This window comes from Dermochelys coriacea, chromosome 1 (genome assembly GCF_009764565.3).
Source record: "Dermochelys coriacea isolate rDerCor1 chromosome 1, rDerCor1.pri.v4, whole genome shotgun sequence".
NCBI classification, from domain to species: Eukaryota; Metazoa; Chordata; order Testudines; family Dermochelyidae; genus Dermochelys; species Dermochelys coriacea.
The window spans coordinates 222,584,801-222,605,579 of record NC_050068.2 but is presented as its reverse complement, the minus strand read 5'-3'; the positions used below and the strand labels follow the sequence as shown (position 1 = coordinate 222,605,579).

Here is a 20,779-nt window from a genome sequence, read left to right as displayed (position 1 = left end):
AACAGGCTGAGTGGGTGCCAGATGACAGTGGAATGTGCCTTTGGCAGATTCAAGGCATGCTGGCAATGCCTTTATGTCAGGTTAGTCATCAATGAGGATAATATCCCCATGGTCATAGCTGCCTGCTGTGCTCTGCATAATCTTTGTGAAGCTAAGGGTGAAAGGTTACTCAGGGGTGGAGTGTTGAGGCAAACCGCTTGGCTGCTGATTTTGAACAGCCAGATACCAGGGTTATCAGAGGGGCCCAGAGGAGAGCAATTTGAATCAGGGAGGCTTTGAGGCAACACTTTGAAAATGAGAAGCACTAATAAAAATGAGAAGCAATTTCTCTGTGATTGGTGCTGCGATGTTACATTGCATGTGGTTTTCATAGGAGGTAACGCTGAAATTTGGGGCTTACATTCCAGTAAGCAAATGATTAAACTGCCTGTGTATGTATTGTTAGTGCCTGCTATCTCAATTTGTAGAAAACAAATAAAGATGAGTTACCATTCAAAAACTTTGTTTTTATTGCTTTTATTATTGTTTTTAATATTTTTATTATTTATCATTTAAATAATGATTTATTTATTAAGAAACAAAACACACACACACAAAGATGCTTGGTGGGAAAGGAGGTACCAGGGAAGGGCAGACTTTCAGAGCTGTGTGTAGGTTCAGCAATGATTTTAAAAGTTGTCTGAGGGGGTGGAGTGAAGGGAAAACAGAGAAGTCCTGGAAAGCAGCAGGGACTCTGAGGGTGGAGTTTGGGGGCAAGGAGGCACAGAAAAGATTTCTGAGTGTGCTGCAGGGGAAGGCGGGCATGCATCTGCTCAGTCTGCTGCATTAATAAGGACTTTAGCATCTGTGTTTGCTCCTCCATGACTTCAATCATCTGCTCAGTAGCATCCTTAAACTCCTGATTTTCTTTTCTGTCCTCCTTTCGGCTTCCCTCCACTCCTTGTGTTCCCCTTTCTCTGCTTTGGAGAAGTGCAGTACCTCCTGGATCATGTCGTCTTTGCTTCATCTTCGGTGCTTTCTTATCTGGCAGAGATGTTTGGCCAGTGTATGTGGAGCCTCAAAGCCACATATGCTGAAGCACAAGGAACAACGTACAGAAGCATGATTGTTAAGTTCTCGCTCAGTATTGAAACATCTACTACGTGCTTGTGGCATCTACCCTGGTCCCGATGCTGCTGCTTGCCTTTGTGCCACTTTGGTCCCTGCACAAGTGATTGCCAAATGGCACGAGAAAGTTTCTGACAATGGGGGAAGGAATAAAGCAGCTCTTCCAAGGAACCTTCGGCAGACGATTGCTGAGTACCTCCAGGAAACTTTCCTAGAGATCTCTCTGGAAGATTCCCATGAGATCTCGCCATGCATCAACACCCTGTTCTTCTGTACTGATTAGCTACACAGGAAATGTCCAGCTCATGGAAACACAACCAGTCTCCCACATTTCTATACCCCGAACTCACTTCTGCACAACACAAAACCACAGCCACTTACCAGGCGTCTCGTCTCCTGCTTCTTGCTCGTCGGAGAGCAACTGCTGAGACTGGCTAGATGCCTCCAGAGTGGAGAACAGTTCCTGGCTGCCTGCCCCACCGGGCGACCCCGCTGGGTGCTCCACATTGTTGTCTAACTTCACCTCTTCATCAATGATTTCATCCCCCAGGTTAGGTCCCCTTTCCATCACCTCCAGGCCCGCCAAAGTATCCATGGCAGTGGAGGTGGGATTGCCACCAAGGATAGCATCCAGCTCCTCATAGAACCGGCAGGTCTTAGGTGCAGCATCAGAGCAACAGTTTGCCTCCCTCACCTTATGGTATGCCTGTCTCAGCTCCTTTATCTTCACTCTCGGCACTACAGCATGTCCTGATCATAGCCCTTTTCGCACAAGCCTTGAGAAATCTGCCTGTAGGTATCAAAATTCCTACAACTGGAGCACAGCTGGGACTGCACAGACTCCTCTCCCCATATACTGATCAGATCCAGCAGTTCCGCAGTGGTCCAAGCTGGAAAGCGTTTGCTGCGATAAGCTGCCATGATCACCTGGGAAGATGCAATGAGACCTTTCTACGCTGAGCCCACAGGAAATGGGATTTCAAAAATTCACATGTCTTCTAACGGGTAGGGATGGATGATGGTTTACCTGGCTGCAGGGCAGTGGAGTTCAAACTGCTGACCAGAGTGGTCAGAATGGGCATTGTGGGACACGTCCTGGAGGCCAATTAAAGCAATGAAATCAAACGTTGTTTATACTGGCACTTTGTCAACAAAAATTTTGCACAAAAAGCCTTATGTCTCTCTTTGGAGTAATTTTATTTTGTTGCCAAAACAGGCCATTTTTGCCATCAGAAGTCACATCTCAGTGTGTATGCATTCACTGTTTTGTTGACAAAAGGCAGCTTTTGTCCACAAAACTCTGTAGTGTAGACAAGGGCTCAGAAGAAATACAGCCAATTCCTCTGAGCCAAGGTTACGTTCAGAAAAGAGGGGGATTTGAGGGGCATAGTTGAAAAGAAGGGTCCCAAACCCAGGGAAGTAATTGCCGTGGTAAAGAGAAATTCCCTGTCTACTTGTGGTGCTTATGTGGTCCCCATCACCATATTATCTAAGTACCTCACACTGTCTAACCTATTTCTCCTCACAGCCCCTCGTTGAGGTACAGAAGTGCTGTTATCCCCATTGTACAGATGGGACACTGAGGCACAGAGAGACTAAAGGCTAGATTTTCAAAGATATTTAGGCACCTAGTGGGATTTTCAGAAACACCTAGAAAGTTAGGTGCTTTGTAAACCCCACTAGATACCTAGCTGCATCTTTGAGTGCCTAAAAGACTTTGAAACTCCGTCCCTAAGGCACTGGCTTGTGGTCGTACAGGACGTCGGTTGTGGGAGTCTCCCAGGTCTCTCGGGGCTATCTCCCTATCCACTGGACCAGCCTCTCTCTCTGCTGCATGCTGCAGAGAAAGAGGACTCTGATAGATGGGAGCAAAATGAAGAAGGCCAGTTTTCTGAGACGCCAGCAAAGAGTCTGAGGTGATTGAGAAGGATGTAGTGGAGACAGCATGAAAAGCAGCACAGAGGTCAGGAAGGATGAAGAAAGAAAGAGAGAGAATGAGAGTTAGATGAGAAGAGATCACTTGCCACCCACGGGGTGGCAGATTTTGCCCCCTGCTGGGTTGTAGAGAAATGCTGTGCAATTTTACATTGAAAACCTTTTTGTTTTGTCATTTTTTGTTCTGAGTTTGAGAAAAGGAAGAAATGAGAAAGTGTCGTATTGGTATCAGATGTGTTTATGCCTTATTCTTAGGGTTTCAGCTGTATCCAGGCCAATTCCAGAACAAAGAACAGAAATTGCATTCACAGAGTCCATAAAGTTGATTATTGTTGTGATTTATGGTGTTCACTGAGCACTTTCTATGTGCTCAGCGCTGCTCAGAATGTGCCAAAAAATGTAGTCCCTGAGCCAATGCGTGTAAGATGTGTAGCCCTGGATAAGATGGCTCAAATATTTAAGTATGAAGTGTATAGTTATTGAACACATGTTAATATCTATGAGTGGAGGTGCTGATGGTAATAGAATTTTTACATGATTAAGGACCAGAAGATTTGACCCTCCAAATTTCTTTCAAGAGGAAGAGCTTCCAGAGCTCCTGTGCCTGTTTGTTTTCCTTTCCTGCCTGCAGTGGCCCTGATATACCTCAGAACCTTCAATTTTTTTCTCCACTTTAATATGTGGAATGTTCTTGGTATTTGGTTTTAAATATTCTCCTGTGAGAACTGCAACTCAACTACTGTAGTGTTGTGTTTAAGAGCCTTGTGGAAAGTAACTAGTCTTTGGTAGATGGTGTATTGCCACCCTTACTTCTGTGCTACTGTTGTGGCTTGTGGTGCCTGGTGCTTGGCTGCATTTTGCCAGAGCCCAGGGCTCTCCTGCATCCCTCTGGCCATTTCTGGCTCACCATTTCAGATTTTTTTGGGGGGTGGGAGAGGAAAGGAAACTTTAACCATGATTCCAGGGACTACTTAGGCACCTGAAAACTCTAGGGTTTTTGCAGATAATAACTTAGGAATTAGCTGACAGCAGCACTCTAATTGTTATATAAAAAAGACAAAATATATACAAATTCCAATTAAAGCCACATTTAAAGTTTATATGTAAATTTAGAACAATCAGGAGATAATACAATAAAATATTCCCAATCCCAAGCCTTGAGGTATCATTGCTGGAGCTTTAACACAGATATCAGAAACACATGTCTGATCCTTTGTACGCTATCTTTAGTAGAGATAAATAAAAATAAAATCTGCTTACTTTCTCCAACAGACACACTGTGTTACTGCCATTATTTCTTTTTCATTAAGACAGGGCATTAATTTTTCTAATTATTTTGGCATTTACATTTACTGTCACAATCATGTCTGTGACTCACTAACATGTGACTCCATCATTGCTATTCGTGTCATAGTTGGAACTGCATTTATTTTCATGCAAATTTTGTTATTTTACAGATATAACTAATACTACAATTTGAAAATAAGCAACCCTCATCTGCCCAGTGTCTAAAGTCATGTGTTTAGCTAATGTTTTTAAAACTGGCACTGCTAAGGTTAGTACAAGCAAAAGTTACATTCTAGAAGGATACTATTATTTGATTGTACCACTTTAAATAATGAATGACAAAGCACAATATGATAATAAAAGTAATAATGATAATTACTCCAGCCAGGACAGGTTAGGCATTTTAGAACTCACTACTCAAAGAATTAAAGTTAAGCATAAGAGAGAAATACAATTATGAAATGCATAGACCAGTCAAAAAATAACAGCACTTTGAAAGAATACAATTACAGAGACTATATCTGCACTGCAGAAAGTACCAACAACAATATAAGTATGTATTGGGGATGAGTGTGAAAGAGCCAGAGTATGTGAGCTGGGGGAGTGGGTGAGAGACCCCACGGTGCCCCTTTCAGAAAGCTGCACTCACCAATCTGAAGAAACGCTCCTTCAGACACAGCAGCAGCTGCCAGCAGCTCTGTCCCACTCTTGGTGAGCCCTGTTGTTGTCCCCCCCCCACTCTGTGGAGATGGAGTACATGGATGGGGGGGCAGGGGACACCCTGACATCAGTACCCCTTCCCCCCCCATACAGCAAACAGGAAGCTCCAAGCAGCAGCTGGCCAAGGGCGGCTCCTAGGCGGGGGCAGGAGCTGTGGTGCTGCAGATGCCAGCAGAGGGAGGAGCACCCCTGCTCCAGAAATGCCCGTTTATAATGGCGTCCTGGGCTTTCACCCAGTTTGCCTGTGCCTAAGGCTGGAACTGTTAGTCTTTAAACAGAAGTGAAAACAGTGATGCCAACTCTCATGATTTTGCCATGAGTTGCACAATAATTATTGTTTACCTTAAATCCCCAGCTCCTGGAGTCAAGTGGAGTGATGTCAAGTCATGTGATGATTTCAGCCTGCATTCTTAAAGAAACATGAAATTTCTAACCCTTGTGGCTGTGGAGAAAGCTTCAAAATGTAACCACAGGGCACCCTAAAGGCTAAAAAGCAGACAGCAAATAAAAAGAACACCAAATCTATTATTTTTACGTAATCTCATGATTTTGGGTGAGCCTGATTCATGATTTTTTAACATTTGGGGTTAGCAATACTATGAAAACGACTTGAAAGTGTCAATTTCACTCCAGTTTAAGGTCAGTTTATAGTCTATTATTTGTAGTGAGGTAACAAGCTAGGTGCCATAGTACAATGTTTCCAAAAGTTTATCTATTTCAAGCTTGGTGAACCACAAAAGAGTGATCTTGATTTTTTTTTTCCTACAATTGTTTCAGTCCTTGTCTTGTAGGCAAGAGTTAGTAACAAAGTCAGAATATACATTAAAATTTTAAACCTAACCAATGTCCCTTAAGTGACTTGACACAAGATATCCTAAGGTGTTTGTATCAGAGCTGGGTGGGTCTAATATTTATTTAATTTTTTCTTTGTATAGGAATTAGATACAATGCTCCGGTCAGCTGATTTCTGTTATCTGTAAAACAAACAAGCCAACCCCTAGAGTTTTCAGGGCCTCAGTAGCCCCTATAATAAAGGTTCAAGTCCCCCTCCCCCAAAATCTGAAATGGTGCCCCGGCCCGAAAGGCAGGCATTCAAGGCCTAATAGTCTTTTGCATGGGCCAGTTCAGGATGAATTTAGAGCATGCTAAATTCCCGTCCGTCCCTGAGGGGATTCCCTTTGCCTGGTGTGAGCACAGGACATCAGACGGCGCCCGTCCCCTTCTGTCAAGCTTGGCTGCCCCCCCTCCTCCCCGCCCCCTTTTACTTAAAGCTGGAGTGTAAGAGTAAGAAGTGAGATGATGATGATGATGATGATGCTAATAATAATAAGAGAGGCAGGGAGGCGCTGCTAAGCCAGGAAGGCGAGGCAAGCGCAGCTGCAGCTCTAGCGCTCGCTCCTTGCTTCTGTCTTTGCTTCCCAAGTTCCAAGGCGACCCGAGAGCCTGGGAAGCCCGACAGAGGAGCTCCAGGCTCACGGTAGGGAAAGACATCGCAACACCCTACCCCAAAGATCCTGCGCCTTCCTTAAAGCGCCACTGCCTGGAGAGGGGGGGCTCCCTGCGGCATGGCCCACGGGAGGAGGTGGAGCGAGGCGCGTACAGCCTGCAGGGAGCCCGCCGCGTTGCACGAGGCGCGGCTGTGCGCCGGGGGGGGCGCCCAGAGTTCATTGAGAGCCAGGGAGCGGCGGCCCGCCTCCGCCGCTTTTTGTCGTCTTCGGATCAAGGGGAAGCAGCCCGGCCGCAGCAAGCGGTCGGCGCCCGCTGATGCCAGCCCCGGGGCCAGAAACGGGAGCAGAAGCCGGCCAGGGCGGGACGGGCGGCTCGGCCGCCGCTCCGCCTGCCTCTTCCCTTCGGCTAGGGGCGGGTGCGCGCGCAAAGGTTGCACAAGAGGCAGGGCCGGGCAGGGCAACGCTTCCCCGCCACCTCCTGCCTCAAAGCCGGATATGTAGCATCAGCGGCTGGAGGAGGAGGAGGAGGAGGAGGAGGGAAGAGGGGTCGCGCCCGCCTTTGCCTAGAGTCGCTTGTGAGCGGGGAGGTGGGGGAAGCGTTCTGGAGCCGGGAATTGCTCGGCAACGAAGGTACCAGCCCGCTGGGAAATGGGGCCAGTCCGGGTTTCAGCCCAGCAGAGACTTTCGCCTTTCGCCCCCGGCGCGGGGAAAGCGAGGAGGACGGGAGCGAGCGAGCCTGGCTTGGGGTGGGGCTGCGTTTGGGCAGCAGGGGGCGCGCCCGGGAGGGAAAGGAGCCGGGGCAACTCGGGCTGGGTTCGGTGTGGGAGCGAGGGCTGGGAGGACGCAGACCGCGAGCCCGGGGCGCGGCTGACTTTCATAGGGGGTAAGTGTGGCGCTTTAAAGAGAGAGCGAGAGACACGCCCGGGCTGGGGACTTCAAAGCCGAGGGGCCGGGCGTGCCAAAGCCAATGGACACGGGGGCTGTGCTGGTACCTGCCTCTCCATCGCGCACGAGTCTGTCCTCGGCTGGCTAGTGATCCTCTCCAGCCCCCGCCCGTGGGCTCCCTTGGGCTCCTCCTTGGGAGCGTTGAACACGGAGGGCAGACATATGAATGAGGACAGGAATGTCATGAGTGGATAGTCACACTCCGTTTCACAAGATCTGATCTGGGGAGGAATAGAGACTTTGTGGTGCAGTGAGGAGACCCGGGGGGTGTGTGTGTGTGTGTGTGTGTGTGTGTGTTTAAGGTGCTTTTAAAATTGCAGGTTTCTTCCCCACCCCTTAATTTTTTTTCTGCCCATCAGTCAGTATAAAGAACAGCATATAATACGCAGCTTGGCTACAACTATTTAGATTTTTAATACATGGGGGAAAAAAGAAAAGGAGTACTTGTGGCACCTTAGAGACTTTTTAATTAATTTGTTAGTCTCTAAGGTGCCACAAGTACTCCTTTTCTTTTTGCGAATACAGACTAACACGGCTGCTACTCTGAAATACATGGGAGGAAGTGTAATTATGATCCCCCCCAACACTACTTCTGCTCACATTTTATTGCAACTAAGGTAGTTCCAGGAAACAGCATAGGTTTTTCAATATGAAGACATATCCTTAATTTTAAATTGGGGTCCTAACTCTTCCTACATCTGAGATGATCTTCAATTTTTCAGGAACAAGAGGCATCTCTTTGTGCTGTGTTTGTATAGCACTTTGAAGATGCATGCTGATAAACTACTGTTAAAGTGCTAACTTTTTTGTGTAGTAATAATGAATTTGCCTCTGTGTCTTTAAAGGATTTAGCTAGAGAAGAGGAGCCGGAAATTATCAGATTCAGCTTTATCTTTGTAATAATACATTGAACAGCTATTGCTCAATCCGATTGTTTTATAATCCCAAAAATTTGGTGAGCAGATTAGGCACATAAATTGATAACTAAGATTGTAATTTTGTGACAGCTGTAAAGGCTTTCTGTATACCCCAAATTTCACCCCAGTTCTGACATTTGAATTGGTGTTAAAACAAAAAGGAACTGAAGTATAAACAGATGCAAAAGGTATCAAAATTCATGAGTTTTGATGAGTTTTTTCAATCAGAAATCACAAGTTATGATATTCCATTTGCAGACTAGTCAGTTTACTGCATATGTCTGCACTCTTGATTCCTCAGCTCCACCCAAGTGGCTGAGCATATGTTATTATTGATGTTACAGGCACATATCATTGTGGCTCTTTTATCCGAAGCTGTAGTGTTTGAAATGTAGCTAGTAGCTAATATAGATTATGTTTATTATTGCTAGAGGGGTAAAGCAATGTTCTTACTAAACAGGGAAATTGCTTCTATGTGTGTTTCTATGTCTATATAATAGAGAGAGGACTCATCTATCATAGGGGTAATCATAGTGATTTCTTAGGTAAGGTTGCACTGAGAGTTGCACTTAAATCTGGTCTAAATCCTCTCTCTAATATAATTTAGTGATTGAATTTAGTCTCGAAAATTGATAATAACTCTCCAGTGTTGCATGTTCTATGTAATAAGTTTTAGTAAGATACTTACCAATTTTTGTAGCAGCAATATTTGAAAATGCTCCATTTTTGAAATTTTACCCTGTTTTCTTCATATTTTTGGGGAGTGGGGTGGGGGAATCCTTTAGTTAAACAACCATACTCCCCACAAACTCCACACTCCTGCATATTCAGATGATAGTTTAGCCAGGCATATTTTTAAAACACAGTGGCTAAAAATTTTAATGAACACTTAAAAAAACAAAACAAAAAAACATTGTGTAGATAGAATATGTGAGTCGGTCAAGGTGAATCTCTAGAGAGGCTGATAGGCTTGTAGAGAGGGCCAGGAGAGTTGTGGGTCTCTGACAACCAGGCCTTTAACTTGCATCTCTGCTACAGAGACCACTCTGCTGGAACCTCCTGTGATTTCTCAGAGGTCAGCCTTGGTTTGGCAGGCCTGTGGTAGCCCTTTGGGCTGGGACTCATCTGCAGGGCTTAATGACTATGAGGGAGGAAGACTATGTGTTGTGGGGAAGGAAGGGGTATGGATATGGGGGACTGAATAAGGTGCCATTGATGATGTGAAGTAGAGAGACAGAAGTGGTTACTGCAGAAGAGTTGGGGAGCAGGAGTGAGCAGCAGAGCTCTTCACTATCTCCCTGGTCCACTGGTCTCCAGATCTGCTGTAGAGCACAGTTCCCTGGTCGCAGTGGGCCGTCTGGTCTCCCTAGTCACATGGGCCTTCCACCTGCATTCCACATAGAAAATTATGTCCCCCCTTTATTTGTATATTTGCTTTAATGACCATTTATTTTCATCCATAAAAGGAAATGATCATGTAAATAAAGAGGAAAGATAATTTTCTATTTGGAATGGAAGTGAGGGAACCAGGCAACGAGCTGTGACTAAGGAGCTGGGCTCTGCGCATGGGGCTGGGAAGTGGTGGGTAGTAGGATCAGAGACTCTGTCTCTGATTGATATCTGTTTGATACAATGCATTTTCAGTGCATGTATTATTTGGCTATGTTGGACTTAGGGGAAACAGCAGGGAGATAGTTGAATATTCTGCCTTCTGTTCACTGTGCTCTCTGCTTGAATTTGGACACACACATTTTTGATTAGCCAAAGAGTTTAAACATTTTAGGCACTGTGAATAAAATTGTCAACAGCACCAAAGTCACTTAGACTCAAGGGCTAGATCTTCAAAGGGATTTATGCACTTCACTGCTACTTTACCCAATAGCCCAGTAGTTAGACACTCCCCCAGGATGTGGGACACCTGGGTTCAAATCCCTGCTCTGTCTGATATGGAGCAGGGACTGGAACTAGGGCAGGAATCGGTAACCTTTGGCACCTGGCCCGTCAGGGTAAAGCCGCTGGTGGGCCGGGCTGGTTTGTTTATCTGGAGCATCTGCAGGCATGGAGCCCCGCAGCTCCCACTGGCCGTGGTTCGCCGTTCCCGGCCAGTGGGAGCTGCGGCGATCTGTGCCTGCGGAGGCTCCAGACAAACCGGCCCGGCCCACCAGTGGCTTTACCCTGAGGGGCCGGGTGCTAAACTAGGGTGACCAGAGGTCCCAGTTTTATAGGGATAGTCCTGATATTCAGGGCTTTGTCTTATATAGCCACCTATTACCCCCCCATACCTGTCCCGATTTTTCACACTTGCTATGTGATCACCTTCATTGGAACCCATGTGACTCCCCCTACCAGGCAATAGAGTCATTTGATCTGTCTCTGGTTACTGCCAGTCTCGCTATGTCATGTAAATGAGGAAAAAGAACAGGAGGACTTGTGGCATCTTAGAGAGTAACAAATTTATTTGAGCATAAGCTTCTGTGAGTGTTTAAATAAATTTGTTAGTCTCTAAGGTGCCACAAGTCCTCCCGTTCTTTTTGCGGATACAGACTAACACAGCTGCTACTCTGACACCTGTAAATGAGGGTGTTACATTCGGGCTCTATGGATTTTTGACCCAGTTCAGAAGAATGCTAAGCACGTGCTTATCTACAAGGGGACTTAAGCTCCTGCTGAATCAGGGCCATAGGAGTCTCACTGTAAGAACCAAGGTTTTGGCCCAGTGATGCCAGCCTTGCACTGGGTAGTATCTTATCCCATAAGAATGAAGGACCAGGGCCTTAGAAATTAAGCTACACGGTCATAGTGATGGCTTAGTTGGATCTCTCTTTGTTAGGGAACCTGAGCTGCCGTTTTGGCGACTGGGACTCTGTCGCTGGGCGTAATTCGAACATGGTTTAATACATGGTAGCCGCATCAGGGCTACCTCTGGCTGTCAGACACATCTGGCACAGGCTCATTTTCGCTTCGCTATTTCAGGCAGCATTTATCACAGAGGCGTCTTCTGCCTTTTATTATATTACCCCTCCCCCAGTCTTTTTGTGTTTTGCCAAGCACGTAACTCCTCTTTTTTTCTGACACCATCTGAGTGTCAGCATTTTATCCTGTTTCTACTTTTTTCAACAAATTATTTTTCAAATTAGTGCTTCCAAATTGCTGATGACCCTTCAGAAAAGATAATAGCTATTGGGTGATGCCTTTATACAGAACATGGTATCAAAAGTCATGGTTAACAGTGCCTCTGCACTGTAAATAGAGAACAATATGTAATTAGTCTCTAATTGAGTAATTATAGGTGTGCTGGGAATTACTTTCTTTTCTCTAATCATTGACTAAGTTTGTTTTATTAAAACACTTGGGCACTATTGAAGGCTTGGCAAGAATTTCTCTCATCTGACTACAAGTATGTTCAAACATAATATAATACTGTCTCTCTCTTGTTCACAAGATTCAACTGTACATACAATCGCCCGAATATATATGCATAGAATCGGGAATGCAAATGGTGAATAATCACAAAAGGCTAGATTCTTCCATCCTTGATCACAGTGAGTAGCACCCTTACTCCTCCACAAGTTGTGCGATCATACCTCACTCTTCTTGTTTTCTACTTGCCAGGAATCAAAGCGGAATAACTGGACCCATAGGATGTGTAGTGTATTAGAGTCTTTTCCTGAATTAAACTTTATTTTTATTATGTATGCCTGATTCTGTCGTCCTTGTGTACACTGAGAAGTAGTTTATTCCTCAAGAAGTCCAATTTGAAGTTAATGGGACAACTTTCAGGATAAAGTACTATGCAGTGTGTAGAAGGGTGGTACTTACAGTTAGGAACCTCATTCAACATAGCACTTCACCACGTGCTGAAGTCCCTCTGAAGTTAAGCAAGGGCTTAAGTGCTTTGCTGAAGCAAGGGTAAAAGTATAGAACCAGGTTCTGATACCCTCAATTACATGAGGTAGTACCTTATGTCCAGCTCCTCAAAGGTATTTAGGTGCCTAACTTTCCATTGACTTCAAATATCTTTGAGGATCTGGGCCTTACTCCACATTAGTCCTGTTGACTTCAGTAGGGCTATTTCAGGAATAAGGAACCAATCAACACGAGTAGGGGTATCAGAACCTGACCAGTATTCAGACCCTGAAATAAAAGTGGCTTGATTTCCAGAGGTGTATGCCTACTACTTTTATTTAGGTGATTACTATTGACTTAGGGGAGGAGAGAGAGCTTGGTGGTTTGAGCATTGGCCTGCTAAACCCAGGGTTGTGAGTTCAATCCTTGAGGGGGCCATTTAGGGATCTGGGGATTGGTCCTGCTTTGAGCAGGGGGTTGGACTAGATGACCTCCTGAGGTCTCTTCCAACCCTGATATTCTATTCTATGTGAGAAGCCTATCTTTAAGCACCCAGGTTTGTAAGTTGGAGCCTCTGTTTTCTGGTAACCTAAGCTCCACTATAATTCTTTAATAAATTTATTGTGCCATACAGCTTTATAATTTATAGTGTCTTTAATATCAAATGTATACTTCAGCACTTTTAGAGAGTTCATTATAGCTACCCACCCTGATGTATGAAGTATAAATGATAAAAATTACATAAAAGAAAAAGATACATTTTTGGATTAAAAAATCATGAAACATTTTCTATCCATATTAGTGTAAAATGGCATCTGACACCAAAATTAAATTTGGGACCAACTACATTGGCAGTGTCCTTTTGCTTTACCTGTCTTGACACAATTGCAAAGCCTTTCAGTAAAAGGAATGAAAGGTTCTTTACTTTCACTGTAGCATCTGTAAAAGAGTGCTGTAGCCTCTGCTGAAATGCTGTTTGGTTAATTCCTACAATAGTCCTCTTTAGTGAATCCCAAGAGATTCCTATGATTCTACCCAGACACTTGGGTCACTGTTTTTCCTTTCTCTGTTAGCGGAAGCACACCAATTGATAAAATGGTGTGCTGCAGAGTTGAATATATTGGAGGGTTAATAATGGGATACAGAGTCTCGGTTGGTAGTAGCCAAAATTTGATTCCATTTAATGGCTTCTTGGTGGTATATGTGAAATGAGTTGCTCTCAGTTCTTCTAATGCACAGCTGCCCATATCACAAAATCCAGGGCTGTAGTTGACTGTAACTTCACTTTAGTGAAGAAGTCAAGGGCTGAATGACTACAGTGACAGCATATGCCTATCCTCTTACTCTCTTGTATTTGTTTCTAGTTAATAATAAGCTATGCTGTATTTTAAATAGGTTAGCCTTACTTACCAAGTAACATGGTAAGAAATGGAAGCTTTAGCAGCCAGCTTTGTTTTAGTGACTTCGAGCCAGTCTAATGTTATACTATAATGAGCTGTTTCAGCTGTCTCTGCTAATGCCACAAGATGACAATGAGGTGCAGATACCATGGAGATGGGTGCAGTATAAATATTCAAATAGAAAAGACTGCACTTTTCACAGGTACGGTGATTGTTGGTATTACAGCACTGTTCTCCACAGACACTATAGTCACAAGTGTTGCTCCAGCATATTTGGTCCAAGCTATGTAATTCCCTATCTTCACATATTTCTTGGAAGTACCAGTACCTCATGTCTCTTATAGAAAGCAGAGTATAGTTTCTAATTTTCTGTTGTTTTCTGGCATTCAGACAGTGGTAGAAGAGAAAAAATGAGTCATCCTTTCCACCCGTTTTGGGATGGAACATCTGTAATTGTGCACCCCGAGCTCTGCTCCAAGCTACAGGTTTTGGCAAGCCTTTAAGAAACTACAACAGGACTAATATTTTTTTTGGCTGACTTCTTTACTGCTGCCAAGTGTTGATTTGAAATGGAGGGCATCCTCCTCATCCTACAGGCTGACTTTCCTTGGGCCTTACAATACCTGGGTTGAAATCTTGCCTTGGTTGAAGTCATTGCAAAACTCCCATTGATTTCACAGTAGCCAGGATTTCACCCTGGACTTGTTCATACATCTGTGGAATCGCTGTTTTTAGCCACATAACTCAAGCACCAGTCAATGAGTTTTACAGGTCATGCATTGAATTTTTGTTTTTTGGATTAAACAATCATGAAACATTTTGGCACTTTATATGTCAGTCTCTGCTCAGTTACCTAATTTATCGTTATTGAACCATTATTGAATGTAATTGATCTGAAGTGCCAAAGTGCCTTGTTATCCAACACATTCATGAAATGATTGGGGGTGTGTTGATCTCCAGACAGTGAATGAGGTTGTCATCCTGGAATAATACTCTTTGTCTACCTCAGGAAACCTGATGCCTCAATTGATTGTCTCTGTCCAAATTTCTAAACTGGAGGTGACAGAAGAATACCTTCGGTTTTCCTTTGCTGAGAACTGTTGCAACCTGACTGCTTTTACCTCCAGGCTTGTGGGCAGCAGAGAAATGGGATATCTGCTTTTCTGGCAGATTCTGTGGTATTCACACAGAACCACAGACACTGATAGCTCTGCAGTCTAGTGCTGGAGCCAATATATTCCCCTTTGGACAAAACCACTTAATTACCACCTTCAGTTATCTTTGGGAGAAATCTCTGATTTTGGCTACTTTACTTGTCATTTCATGCCTTTTTCTGCATGCGTTCTTCCTTTGTGGATTTGCTTGCACTTCTCAGTAGAATCATCAGCTTGCCATCTTCAGGAAGAAATTAAAACAAGTCTCTAGTCTGGTCAGGGCTCTGGCATAAGATGGGACTGTCTACTGCAGATCATCTGCTCTAAGTGCTGATTGCCTTTTTCCATACTCGTTACTCTGTGGAAAATTGTCTGAGATGATTTCCTTGCTTGGAACCTGTTGCATTCTGAGCATGTCTTTGCTTTCATCCAGAATAAGCACATGTTTGTTTTTGTTTTTTGTTTTTTTTTTAAACCAGAGATACCAGGACGTTTATGCTCTGTCCTGACATAGACACCTTAGTCAAATTCTGCAGAGCCTGTCAACCCAGTGGCAAATATTTGGGGCCCCAAATTGCCACCATACCCAACTCAAGTTCTGGGGAATTTCTTCGCATTCTGTCAAATACCTGCTCGCTGACTGACACTTCCCTCCCCCCCCCCCAAAATCGCTAAATGTCCTAGAGTTATTCCAGTTTTGGCCCTAAAGTCTCAGGTCATGATGAGGATCCTAGATGATCTGTTAACTTGATGGTGTGCATCACATATTGATACAGTGGTCCCAATTTACTGCCTGTCATTTCCAGCATTTCATCTCCTTCATCCACTTCGTCCATCACGAGGCTGACAAGAGTTGAGAAGTTTAATTGTACCCATAAAGAAGGATTGACTTCTCATCTGAGCCACAGACTTACCCCTTCTATTTGGCACTTCACTGACCCTTCTCTACTACCATAAGTCTATGCATAGTACTAACATGCATTCTCTTGCCTCCTTCATGCTTGGAAGGGAATTTAACTGCCCCATTCTTAAGTTGCCTTGGCATGGGGCAGTTAAAGGGTATTATTCTTGTATGCATACATAATTGAATTCCCTAAAGTGTTTGTAAATTACAGGGGCCAAGTTAGCATACTATACGGGGAGCAGAAACTGGCTTCAGAATGGACTGGGCCTTTGAAGGTCTAGCAGTGTTTCTACTGAGTGACCACAGCAGATGATACACAACTTGTATGCAAGTGATTCCTGATCTGCTGGCTACAGCACCATTCGCTCTGTCAGCTGAAAGCTTGATGCTGAGGACACGTGGGTGAGTCCTTGCAGAACTCCCACAGCCACTGAAAGGCCCTGATTGGGCATCACTCGCCACTTCCAAACTTGTTACAGAGGACTTCATACACTCTTCTTGGGCTCAGACAAGATAAGCTCGAAGTCAGGGCGATATGACAATGACACCTGAAAACCAGGACATTGGACTCTACCAAGAGTAACAAAATTATTTATCTTTGTGGTTGGTTTACAATAATGTTTAGTGTGCCTTTAATTCTCAAGCAGTGCAAAGTTCATATGGACAAGATGTGGAAGTTTCAACAGCCACCTTTATTTTAGTAACCAGTAAACATTTAAATAGCGGCATATCTCAGTGACCATCTCTTTCCCAGTGCTGTAGTTCCCCAGGTCAGGATTAAGGCACGTAGGCAAGGAAGACTGTTTGTCGCTGTCTATGCTGTACCATTTAAGTAGAATAAATAAATAAACTTTAGTCTCTAGGGTGTCTTTTTAGTTATTGTATTATATTGTATTATAAATTGTATTATAACATCACAAAAATATTCTGAAACACGTCTTCCCAGCACTGATAATAGCCCAGTACTTATTTATGGAAGAATCCTAGCCTTTACATGGAACAATACCGGCAGTTCTTTTAAAAACAAATATTCTGCTGTTCAATAACATTTAATTTCCATGGCAACTTATGCATCTTGTGCTGCTGAAAGCTGAGAGATACAGACCCCTTTCTTAAAGGAGCCCACCTCACTGTTATCTTATCCAGTGTTCAAATATCCACAATATTTTAAAAGAAAAAAAATCTTTAAATAAATGACTTGTCCAGGATCAGCCTGGATTTCTGATTTGGTTGTCAGCAAGAAAATGAGCCTGCAACTATTTTGTAGCCAAAATATTTTTTTTCTTTTTCATACATTTGTACTACATGTAAGACTGGCTTGGATGTTTTTGGAGGCATATGGGACATACAGTATATTTCCTTTTGCTGAGTTTACTTGTTGGAACTGGCCCTGAAGCCTACTAGCGTTCCTCATTTCAGTGCAAGATTCTCCCAGACTTGCTATCCTGATGGATATACTCTGAGTGGAGGGGAGGCTGACCTTTGGCATTATGGATTCAGGGCTGTCAGTTCACTTGACAGGAATGCACTATGTGGCCATTGCCACTTCCCCTTGTGTTTCTTATTAGTGATACAGCAGTGTTTGAATTTGTGGTAGTTTTTTTTTTTTTTAAATTGTGTTACTTCTAAAGAGACCTGGCCACAATGTGTTCTACATGGCAGAGCCAATGTTCACTGGGATCTAGAGCAGTAAAGGGAGACTGCACAGTTAGAACCAATGTTGCAACAAAGGTAGTCGCTGCGTATGAGAAGAGCGGGCTACCCGGCTGTTTCTCAGTGCTTGAAACCTTGCCTTGAGTTCAGGCAGGAGGAAGACTCCTAGATGTTGTGTGGTTTCCCTCAGTGAAAAAGATGCTGATCTGATTTAACCAGTACTTAAAAATCCTGGCTGCATAGAGTATTCAGCATGGAAAAGCTACAGCTGAAAATAAAAACTAGCCTTCAGCATCATTTTTCCTGTAAATGCCACTGAACAGCAAGTGGGGTCCCAAAAAGGCACTTGGAGTTGAGTGTATGTGCAATTAAGCCATGGGCATGTTTCCGAAATGCAGAATGAGTGTAACTGGCTAAGTGTCGGAGGAGGAGTTTGAGCAAAGTAGCAGCCTGGTGGGCAAATTTTCTTCCTCTTCTGTTCTTTGGTGCCATTTTTGAGGAAACTGAGAGGAAAGGAGGTCATTCTTCACTTTCAGCCTCAAGCCTGACCATCTCTCTCTTCCCCTTCTCAAATTCCCTCACTGACCTCCTTTCTCTCTCCATATCCAGTTCCAGTTCCTTGTCTTGACCTTAAAGGCTCTGCACAGATCCGCCCTACACCCCCATCTCCTCCCACTCACTACACGCCACCCAAGCTCTTCCAACTGTGCTTATTGTTTCCCTCACCCATTCGGGTATATTTGTGACAACTTTGCTGTCTGTCACACTACCAATTAATGTTTGCCCATCTCTCTTCTCCTCCCACTCACTTCTGAAAGTTAAGCTATTCTGCAAAGAAATCCCGCTATCAGGACTGCTCTTCACTTTGAATTAATTCTGTGCCTTTTTGTGTACTCCTGTGATTTTAGACGTTGGGCCTTTTGATATGGTTTGCTGCTCTTTTCATGCATGGTTTTTATTTGCATATTGCACAGCTGCTTACACTAACAGCCTTTATATAAATAATCATTTGAATAATAAAATTATTCCCAGTGATCAGAGATCCCAAGATATTTTAGTGCAGTTTAGTAGTTTGTTGGATGGCTAGAGAGTAAATGTTGGCTCTTCAGATTGAGGTTTTGATTGTTCCAGGCTAACAGAAAATAGGATTCTTCTAAGCATCATGCATATGGTACGAGTTTCAACGTTCTTTGTTTTTTAAGGATTTTTAATGTAATTTTTTTTCTTCTCCAGTTCTTTGTACATATCTTCACAACTACAGGATTCTCTCAAAGGGTGGCTACTTGATTGCACTATGTTCTAAAAGGCTTTATATAAATTCCACTTGTTGCAAGGAATTAGCACTACATCATTTGCAGATCAATAGGATGCTTCCATACACACCTTTTGGTGAAATATGTATCTGCCAAATGCAATCCTCTGCCATCCCCATCCGCATCTCTGAAATAATAATTGCTCTTACATGGTGCCTTCCATCCAAGATGCTCTGAATTCTTCGAAAATGGTTTTCTTGATAACTGATACCTAAAGGGCATGATTTTTCCACTGTGTTGTATTGCATGTAATCATTAGCATCTGTGCAGAATTGGTGTAAAAATGCAAGCAAACAAAAATTCTCCACTCTCATGGGAGGTAACATTTCACACCCACTTTGCTCATATGCAAATGACTGCAGAAGGTGCAGTGAGAATCTGGCACAGAATCTACATCCAGGGTTTTACATAACTTTATATTTCCATTGTCAAAAGGACAAATCTTGGTGGCTTATCTTCCAAATAGGAAATCTGGCACCCATAAATCTTACTCTTAGAAAACTAGCAGTAACAAAGATTCATGCCTGCTTCATAGTCTCTCTCCTCTTAGTGCAGCACAGTCGCTGAAAGATTTACATTTCCAATTGAATTCACTTCTGTTGTCCCATCTGAAATAGTTGTCTAAAGGTATTTTACCAGACCAGCTCGAGGCAAGCTTGTCAACGTCAATTCAATCTCTAATGTGAGTGGCTACGCAAAGATGTCATAGTTATTCCCTCTTTATGGCAAATGATGAAATGTAGAACATCACAAAGAAAACATCTGCTCAATGTTGCATTTACCTGACCTGATCCTCTTTTCTTTTTCAAGGCAGATTTAGAAGGAACCTGACTGAAGAATAAGAGCTAGAAAACAAAGTGTCCATTTTTGTTTCTTCTATCTGCCTGTTCAGAAGTCTGCTCTGAATGGGTGGTCAGATGTAAGCTAACAACTTTGATAGAATCCCTTTACTTTTTGTATTTTGTACCCTCCTCCATCACTGTTGATTGCATGTCTTTAGCGTACACTGTAAATACATCATCACAGTAGTGTTTGCAACAGAATGTGCAATTTAGCATTTTGAGTAGAAGCAACAACATTCCATTAGGAGATTCCCTTGAAGAAACATGAATACAAAAACAAAATTTGAGTTCCTCTGTTGGACCAGAGATGTCCTGCATGATCTTGTGGATGGATGTATTGTGTCATCTGTCAGGGTATTTATATCCTGCACTTACAGGTTGAAGATCTCAATGATCTTGTATGTTTTTTCATTTCCAGCTTATATGATCCTACTTGGATATTCTGTATCATTTATCTTCTGTTTTGCTATCCATATAACACTATTGGCATTATCGGCCCTGTCATAAATATAAAGGGAAGGGTAAACACCTTTAAAATCCTTTCTGTCCAGAGGAAAAACCCTTTCACCTGTAAAGGGTTAAGAAGCTAGGATAACCTCGCTGGCACCTGACCACAATGACCAATGAAGAGACAAGATACTTTCAAAAGCTGGGGGGAGGGAGAAACAAAGCCTCTCTCTCTGTCTGTGTGATGCTTTTGCAGGGGACAGAACAGGAATGGAGTCTTAGAATTTAGTAAGTAATCAGCTAGATATGCATTAGATTCTGATTTCTTTGAATGGCTGAGAAAATAAGCTGTGCTGAATGGAATGGATATTCCTGTTTTGTGTCTTTTTGTAACTTAAGGTTTTGCCTAGAGGGATTCTTTATGTTTTGAATCTAATTTCCCTGTAAGGTATTTACCATCCTGATGTTACAGAGATGATTGGTTTTTTTTAACTTTTTCTTCTATTAAAATTCTTCTTTTAAGAAACTGAATGCTTTTTTCCTTGTTCTTAAGATCCAAGGGTTTGGGTCTGTGGTCACCTATGCAAATTGGTGAGGATTTTTATCAAACCTTCCCCAGGAAAGGGGATGTAAGATTTGGGAGGATTTTGTGGGGAAAGACGTTTCCAAATGAACTCTTTCCCAGTAACCGGTGTTAAACATTTGGTGGTGGCAGTGAAAGTCCAAGGGCAAAGGGTAAAATAGTTTGTACCGTGGGGAAGTTTTAACCTAAGCTGGTAAAAGTAAGCTTAGGAGGTTTTCATGCAGGTCCCCACATCTGTACCCTAGCGTTCAGAGTGGGGAAGGAACCTTGACATGGTG

The 20,779-nt window shown here is 43.3% G+C and overlaps 1 protein-coding gene across 4 annotated transcripts in view; it reads left to right on the top strand.

The window, feature by feature from the left end:
• Positions 1–6,409: 6,409 nt before the first annotated feature.
• The window catches only part of FAR2 (fatty acyl-CoA reductase 2), a 227,128-nt gene continuing 212,758 nt past the window's right edge, over positions 6,410–20,779 (top strand). The window contains exons 1-2 of one of the 4 annotated variants that reach the window (XM_038387279.2): positions 6,410–6,526; positions 11,802–11,901. The gene's annotated coding sequence lies outside the window, so the exon portion shown is untranslated. Of the gene's footprint in view, positions 6,527–6,870; positions 7,128–11,801; positions 11,902–20,779 lie in introns of those variants that run through there. The other 3 variants (XM_043514834.1, XM_038387278.2, XM_038387277.2) reach the window with 3 other exon arrangements.